Genomic DNA, 8,429 nt, shown 5'->3' with positions numbered 1-8,429 from the left:
GGTGAATCCCATCTGACGCCAGCAGGCCTGGTGCCGTGTAGGCCATCCCATTATTGAAAATCCCCAAACTGTGGCAGTGACACCAGCTACAAAGCCATGTATTAATAGACTGGGTGTGTCTGTTTCTTCCAATATCACTGCCCACAACTGGAAGGAGAGAGGAAAAAATTACCTGTGCTCCAAATTCCCTTACCAACCATCCCAAGGCCCTGAAGTCTCTTTTGATCGCCCTTGGACTATGTGTTACGGCTTCATCACCACCCACATGGAAGAGCAGTGATGGGTCATAGTCTGAGGGCCATATCAAGCTAGGAAGTTTCTTAATGATGTCCTTAACCCAGGTACCAGGGAGGCGGCAGACTTCCCTAAGAGGAGGGTCTGTCTGGCATATTGGACCCTCCGTTCACCTTACAAGGGAGTCGCCTACAGCTATAACCCGTTTTTTTCTTCCTCGTGCAGGTGGTAGTGATATGGGGTGTAGGCCTTTCTGACCTTCTGTCATGGTTTAACCCCAGCCAGCAATTAAGCACCACGCAGCCGCTCACTCACTTCCCCCGCACCCAGTGGGATGGGGGAAAGAATAGGAAAAAAAAAGTAAAACTCGTGGGTTGAGATAAGAACAGTTTAATAGAACAGAAAAGAAGAAACTAATAACAATAATGATAACACTAATAAAATGACAATAATAATAATAAAAGGATTGTAATATACAAGTGATGCACAATGCAATTGCTCACCACTCGCCAACTGACACCCAGCTAGTCCCGAGTGGCAATCCCCCCACCCCCACTCCCCCAGTCTTCTTTTCTGTTCTATTAAAACATTCTTATCTCTACCCACGAGTTTTACTTCTTTTCCCAATTTTGTCCCCCATCCTACGTGTGTGGGGGGAATGAGTGAGCGGCTGCATGATGCTTAGTTCCTGGTTGGGGTTAAACCACAACAGTATGGATATGTCTTCCACCATCACCTGTACAGCATTTCTGGATGGTGCAGAAGTATGAAATATCTCTAAATATCACCTCTTATTTCCAGTCCTTACAAATTTCCCCTTAGGACTGGGTGTCTGACTGAAAAAAATCTCAAAGCCCTCCTTGAGAAGGGGTAAAGGCTAAGGGAAAAGAAATCGGCAAAAAGCCAACAATCAGGGAACAACAAATGAAGAAAAGGAAGTGGCTGAAAGTACAAAATATAGAAATGAGGGACTTCAGAGAGACTTTGCACAAAGCACCTTGCCAGAGTGTACAACTCCCTGATGACTTCCAAGGAGCCGGTGGATCACATGCATACAAATGTTGATTAACAAAACAGTTGTCAACAGATACCATATAGTTAGGGTCTCAAAATAATAAGTTATTGAGATGTAGGGAAAACTGTTAACAAAAGGTCATTTTTATTGTGACTGTCACAGAACTGGGGGGTGGGGTGGGGGGGGAATGAAAACAGGGGAGTTTAGTGTTTTAAAGTGAACCATCTGTTGTACACAGTGGCTTTTGCCACTGGGTTTAAAAGAATCTAAAGAAAAGGAATACTTTAGTCTCTTGCTTCTTGAGTGATTTTCTTCATGAAAAGAGTAGATGCCTTTATCTGAAATGTCTGGAAACTTTTTTTTTTTTTCTGTTGTCTTAAAGGTACTCAACAGATCAATTCTAAACATGTGAATAGGATTAAGTAGAGGCTTTTATATATGCTTATGCTTATGACATATCACCAACATATTAACTATAGACACATCTTTTTTAAAGTAGTCTCTTTCCAGTTGAAATGGGTATCTGTCTGGGGGGCCCTGGGTATGAAAGTTCAGTCCATTAACAAAGAAACTGTTGAAAAGGGCAATGCATTAGGGAAAAAAAAAAACCAAAACAAAACCAAAACCAAAACCAAAAAAACCAAACCCACAACAGAAAAGTGCTAAGAAAAGTTCATGCTCCAGGTAAAGTTATTGCTAAAAAAAAAGCCCTAGCAAATGGTGTCATCAGCATAAACAGCTGTAGGAAAATGGTTTAATAAAAAGAAAAGAACATAACTTAGCTGCCAGGGCCCAGGAACTATTTGAGAGAGCACAGTGCAAACCAGAGAGATTTCCTGAAGAGATTCTGAAAGCATGAGATTTGCAGCATTTTTTCTTATGGAACTTGAGAGTTTCATCTGGCCATTGCAGTACTGGAATTCAACAAAACACATGGAAGCTCACAGCTTTTGGAATAAATCATCTTAAATTTTCTTCTACATCCCAGATATATTTTTCTGATCACACGTTCACACAAAATGTAGTAACTGAAACAAAGTAAGCAGTAGAAATAGGGTGAATAACAATAATTTTGCAGCTTCATTTGGTCCCAGGTTGTCACACATGGTCTCAGAATAATACTTCAGCCTCAGTAAATTGCACATGAAGGTCAATACTTTGCAGGGTTGATTCAACTTAAATAAATAAATAAATACATACATACATACATCTGTAGCTCTGAAGAAAAAAAAAATAATCTTAACATATACAAAAAGGATCAGAACTTGTAAAAGAAAATACAGTCCCATTGACAATTTTTAAAATTTTATTTTATCTAAAGTAAAAACATCAAGAAATGTGATTTATAATTTTACAGAGACTAGCAATCATTTTATCTGTTCTTACTAAAACACACCCTATCTCTCTCCCCCTTTTTCAAACACTATTCAGAATATAACAGTGTGTAACTAATCCTGTCTAAGCTGAATGTAATAGTTTTTCTCAAAAGTGAATGGAAATACTAAAAGCCCAGAAGCTATCCCATAAAAACTGTTGTTTCAGAAGTGGGACTGGACAGATATATGAGGGTGAAATGCACGAGAATCACAATAGCAATATAATAAATGAAATTATTCTAATTCAAACATTAGCATATAATAAAACACAGCATATGTTATTCAGGTTATAGAGATAGAAATCATATTGTTAAAGTTTAGTATTTAACAGCAAAGAGTTTATAAAAAGACCCCCTTTCTTTTCTGCCCCTCTCATTCAGGAATAGACTGAAGACTGCCAATGTTCCTAAAACCAAGGTTAGGTACTATCTGTATGATAAAGCTGTAGTATTATAAAAATAACTTCAGGATTAGAAAAAAAAAAAATGATGTAATGCTCTAACATCCTCTCATCTGGGGGCATGGGATTTTGGAGTAGATGCCTTTGTGAACCAACCTATGGCACTACGATTGTCCCTCATCTTTGCTCAGTTTTGCAAGGCCAGTGTTTTTTCCCATAAAATAACAGAAGAGAAGACCAGAAGTCTCCCTCGCTGAGATTAGAAAGGATCAGATTGACACAGGCCTTTTTGTGAAGGACACAGGAACAGGACAGTCTTACTCTGAGAAGGTGATGGTACTCGCTTGTACCAATGGACTCAACAGACTTCTCAGGAGTCTGCTCATGGGGTCAGTTGCAATACCTCTCAGTGGCAAAATGGCAGGGGCGTAACACCACTTGAAACAGCCATCCATCTTCTTACAACACAGCCACCATGCTGTATTCGATTTAAGTTTAGCCAAATGTATGTATTTACCATCAGGGGGTCTGACATATTATGTACCAGAAATTTTTCTTTCTATAGAAACAGCTCATAACTCATACTTTAAAGATAATGCTGAACATACATAAAAATATAAAATTTAATGTTCCCGTTCATTAAAACAGATGCTGTTTTGTACAAGCTATTAATAACTTCAGATAATTCCCCAGGCTCCTAGCTGAGGTTAATCCTTGCAAATCAGTTTTTTGTTGATTTTGTATTAATTTGCACTTCTGTTTTTAAAAGTCATCGAGACTGATCACACAGCAGTCAAAATAAATGGACTCTCAGAAAAAAACGGGAATGCCATTGAGTCACTGAGGTTCACCTGCTCATATTTAAAAAGAAAACAAAACAGAATGTAAAAAAGAATACCCCACCCACTGAAACTTTTAAAATTCTTTATCGTGTTATTTGTGTTCCAAAACCTCTGCTCACCTAAAGTGAGAATAGGCTTTGAAAAATGTGATTTCTCTGGCCCAAACAGAAAGAAGTATATAGAATATAGTGCTGGTTTTGTCATTGGAGTTCTGGCCCAACCAAGGCTGCCTGAAGATACTCCAACTGCAGGGGTTAAAAACCAAGGAAGATTAATCACTCAGAAATAAACTGTCTGATTGCAAAGATGGAACAAGACTTGATAAATGCTGGAGATATTTTAGCTCTGGAAGACCATAAAGAAAAGGTTTCCTATAAGCCTTTCATTCTTTCTCCTTTGCCCTTTACAGGGCTTTTTATTTTCTTCTTTCCAGTCATGGCAGGAAGCCAAAAGATGTAGAAAGGGGAGGACTGGCATATAAATCCTCTAACCTGCCTCCCAGAAAAAAAGATTTGCATCCAAATCTGCATCTTTATCCTGACACCCCTTGGAGCTGCCCCACTGAAAGCTAACTCCTAAACTGATGGCTCATTTCTCTCTGCCTCCCCTTCCCCATAATGTAGGGGGGGGGAAAGAGAAAGACTCTTAGTTTATGCTGTGGGTGATAAACTGACCTGTTCCTATACCCCATCCTCATTACTGATGAGCCGAGAGCTGATCACACGACTGGAAGAACAAGTAGGTCCATGATATAGTAGCTTTTCACAAGATGCCTGTGAGTCACCAGTGTGATGCAGCCACAGAAATAACTCATGCAACCAGTCACAGTCTATGCAGACAGTTGACAAATATTATGGCCATAGTGCAGGACATAAGGGAGATCAAATCTGGAGCGTGGTATAAGGTGCAGAAGTAGTCACAGTCAGGGAAAAAAGTCAAACTGGAACAGATTTAGAGTAAGACTGCATCCCATTAGGATGGTATGGAAAGAAGCCAGAGAACCTGATTAGCGAATGTCTGTACTGAGCAATAAAGAGCAGTGCAGAAAGCCCTGAGCTGCCATGGACTTTATCTGCTCTAGAAGCAGTATATCACAGTGTGGTGCTGATGAGCTGTATTTATTATCTTAAACTGCATTAAAGTGGATGAACTGCTTCTGGCCCTGAGCTGGTATTGCTGCAGCACAACAGGTAGACATATCAGCTGGAGTCAGCAATAGCTCAGGAATCTCTGCACCAAATTTCACTGCATAGACATCTTCTGTATGAGCTTGGCTTGTGCATTCAGGCAAAATGAAAGCTGTCAGGGCATATGATTGCTTGCTATAAATATATCAAGGAGAGGAGGGGAAAGCGGGGACTGACACCAGGGCTGGAAAAGAACTATTTAAATTAGGGGATAATGCTGGCACAAAATCAAACAGATATAAACTAGTTACAAATAGGTTTAGGCTGGAAATTAGAAGACAGCTTCAAACCATTAGAGCAGTGAGATTCCAGAAGTCTTTTCAACAAGAGGAAGAGAGCCAAAAAGCCTAATTACTTTTAAGACGAAGTTTAAACATTTGTGAGAGGGCTTATATGACATGACTGCCTGAGGAAGCTGGATAAGATTCAGTGACTCAGGCTGTTCGTCCTAAATTTATATTCCTCTGAATATTTTCCTACCATCTCACAAGCTCCTTGGTCCTTCACGGTAGGTCACTAGGTTCTGCTAATCCCCCCAGACAGCTCAGATCTCTCTTACACTACGCCAGCACTGGGGCCCTCGACCTCCCTGTCGGGGAAAAGCCCCATGCATACTGTTGTGAAACTGCTCCCAGCCACATGAACCACCCAGATATGAGTTCCCTTCGCCTTTGAGTTTCCATGTTAACCATAGTCTGAGCTCCTGTTTCTAGTGAAATGATGGAAGGCCTCAACCTCATACTTCTTCCAAATATTTGTCTTCTGGTGTGAAAAGAATGTAAGTTTGTGACGTTGCCCTGATCTAAGCCTTTGCTGCACTCGCTGGTATTGCAGTGCAAAGACCACAGCCAGCCACCCCGCTATCTCTCTTCATTGCTTCAGTGAAGGGATTTGACCTTTCTGAGACATCTAGCTAAAAGGATTTTGTATCTGTTCAAAAGAGAAAGGTGAGAGTCTGGATCTGACCGCCTAAGAAGTTTATCTCTTGTCTTTTCACTGAAGCTCATGATACTTGATGGAACTTTTTTGCCTTTTTTAAAACCCCAGTTTCTAGACATGCCTTCACATGACAATCTCAGCATCTAGTAAAAATCTTTCTACTCCTCCACCCTGCAGCAAGGAAGTCTGAAAAATGGTAAAGGTGCACCTTAGGTAGTCCAGAAAAATAGAAAGCAGGCAAAACACTATTATCTTCTGTGCTCACAATTCTGTAAGGCCAAATCAGGGAGTACGGAGTGGCAGTGCTGTCACATACCCTCTTCCAGCTGCCAGTGTTTCTATGCTGTGTCCTTCGAAAAAAGAATAAAACTGTTTATGGTCTCTTGAGTTTTAAATCAGCTCCAGACTGTGATACATAACTCTTACCATAATCACTTGGGCCAACCAATGTTTCCTTTTCACCACACCAGTGATGCAAGTGTAAATGCTCTGAAGTTCATTGGCTCTCTCTGAAATCAGATTTTTTTTCCCATCCCTTTTCTAGTAATGAGCTAAATTTATCTTTTTGATTCAAGTATGTTATTGAAGGACAATGAAACATTTTTCGCGGACTCAGCACCTTAAGCTCTTTCCTACATCAGAGGTACTCAAAATTTTCATCCTCACAACAGTGCATTCAGTGCTTTGTGAAACTGGGCTCTTAGTGTAGCCTCCTTAATTTCCCATCCTGAGCCCCCTGGACAGCAGGACCTGACCTATACCTATCAGGTTTGCAGTTGTATCTTGGTCGATTTCCAGAATGTGTCTGTACAAGGGCAAAAGGACCGTGGTGCAGACCTCTTTGGACGAGCACTGAACCTCTAAGGAAGGCTCTGTGGTGGCATGGCTATGGTTCAGCACACTGGGGAGCCTCCACTTTGGGAGCAGAAGCAGCATAGGCTCATCTGTGCCGAGTATGTGCCCCATGCTTAGAAAGTCCCCTGAAAACACTGAAATTTCCCTAGAGAAGATGAAGTGATTATCTCTTACAGATCAGTGCATAAAGTGTCTAATACTGCAGTTATTCTACTACCACAAACGCATTTACCAAGTGAATGCAAAAAAAGCCAAAGAAAGCAACTGTCCCTGTCCCTACTATGCTGGTAACCTTTTTATCGATGTGCTATAATTTGTTTGAAGGGAGAATACAGTCTGGATTGCTCTGTGCTCAGCCATTTAAGATTTTCCTTGTATCTTAGTCTCCTTACTGAACTTAATAACAGATCTACCTAAAGGAATAGCTTTGGAGGGTCGAGCTGGTAAATATGCCATACATAACACCCAACTTTGCATGTGTGGCGTTCCTGAATAGTCAGACCGGCAGATGAAGGTGACACTGCTGCTGGGGGAAGGAGCATGGGGAGAAGGGGTGCTGCTGGGGGACTGGAAGGTGGCTGGCTGTTCCTTCCAGTAGCAACAACAACTCCCACCAGCAGGACATCCAGCTCTACAATTTGCCTTCTGGTGTCTAGTCCCTTATCTTCCTGTGACCAGATTAAACCTCTCTACCCCCACATTTTTAGATTAATAACATTTTGTCCACAGTATTAAGGAGTCCTGAGCCAGGTCTGGGAACAAGAACCTGTGCCATACATGGCAAAGAAGGAAGGGGCTGGGAAGAAATTCTGCTCAGAGTTGCAAGAAGAGTATGCATGCAAATTACATAAAGCACATAGACAACAGACCCCAATACTCACTGTATAGTAAATCCCTCTCTTCACTTTTCTGAACAATTGCATAGCAACATATAGACCTACAGAGAAGATGATTTATTTTTTTTTTTTTTTCTGGTAAGGAACTTAAGGGATATAGTTTTCTATTTGTAAAGGGAAATCTGCCTGAAGAATACTTAAAAAAAATAATGTTACTATTTCATAGGCAAATGTAAGAATAGCTAGTGTCAAAATACTGAAAAAGAAACTTGGGAACTGTACAACTTAATCATTGGTAAGATGTGAATATCATACTGTACTAACTTTTATTGCTCAAATGCACAGGTAAATAGATTACAATTAATTTTAAATGTTGGAAGAATAAATTGTTGTAGGGCTTGGAGAACACGTACATTAGCTGTGGAACATAAGTACCATGGATTTACAGAAACTCATTCAAGGACTGTATCTTAAAACACTTTGATTTTCATTTGAGGTAAAAATTTGTGGGGAAGATGTAAAAAATGCTAGATTAAAAATGATAATTCAGAAGAAAATAGGTATTTCCAGAATAAATAAACCTTTCAGTTCTATGAGTTCATGCTCCCGATATAAAATGTAGTTCCCATATAAAGGGCAAATGGAAATCGTAGCTATAACAGCGTTCCTGTACATTTGGAATATACTTACTTCCAAGATTTTCCTAACTTTGTAATATTCTATGGTTCTCTTCACCTCTTATTTT

The sequence above is a fragment of the Accipiter gentilis genome, chromosome 2 (genome assembly GCF_929443795.1).
Source record: "Accipiter gentilis chromosome 2, bAccGen1.1, whole genome shotgun sequence".
NCBI lineage: Eukaryota > Metazoa > Chordata > Aves > Accipitriformes > Accipitridae > Astur > Astur gentilis.
Note: the sequence above shows the minus strand (reverse complement) of the source record.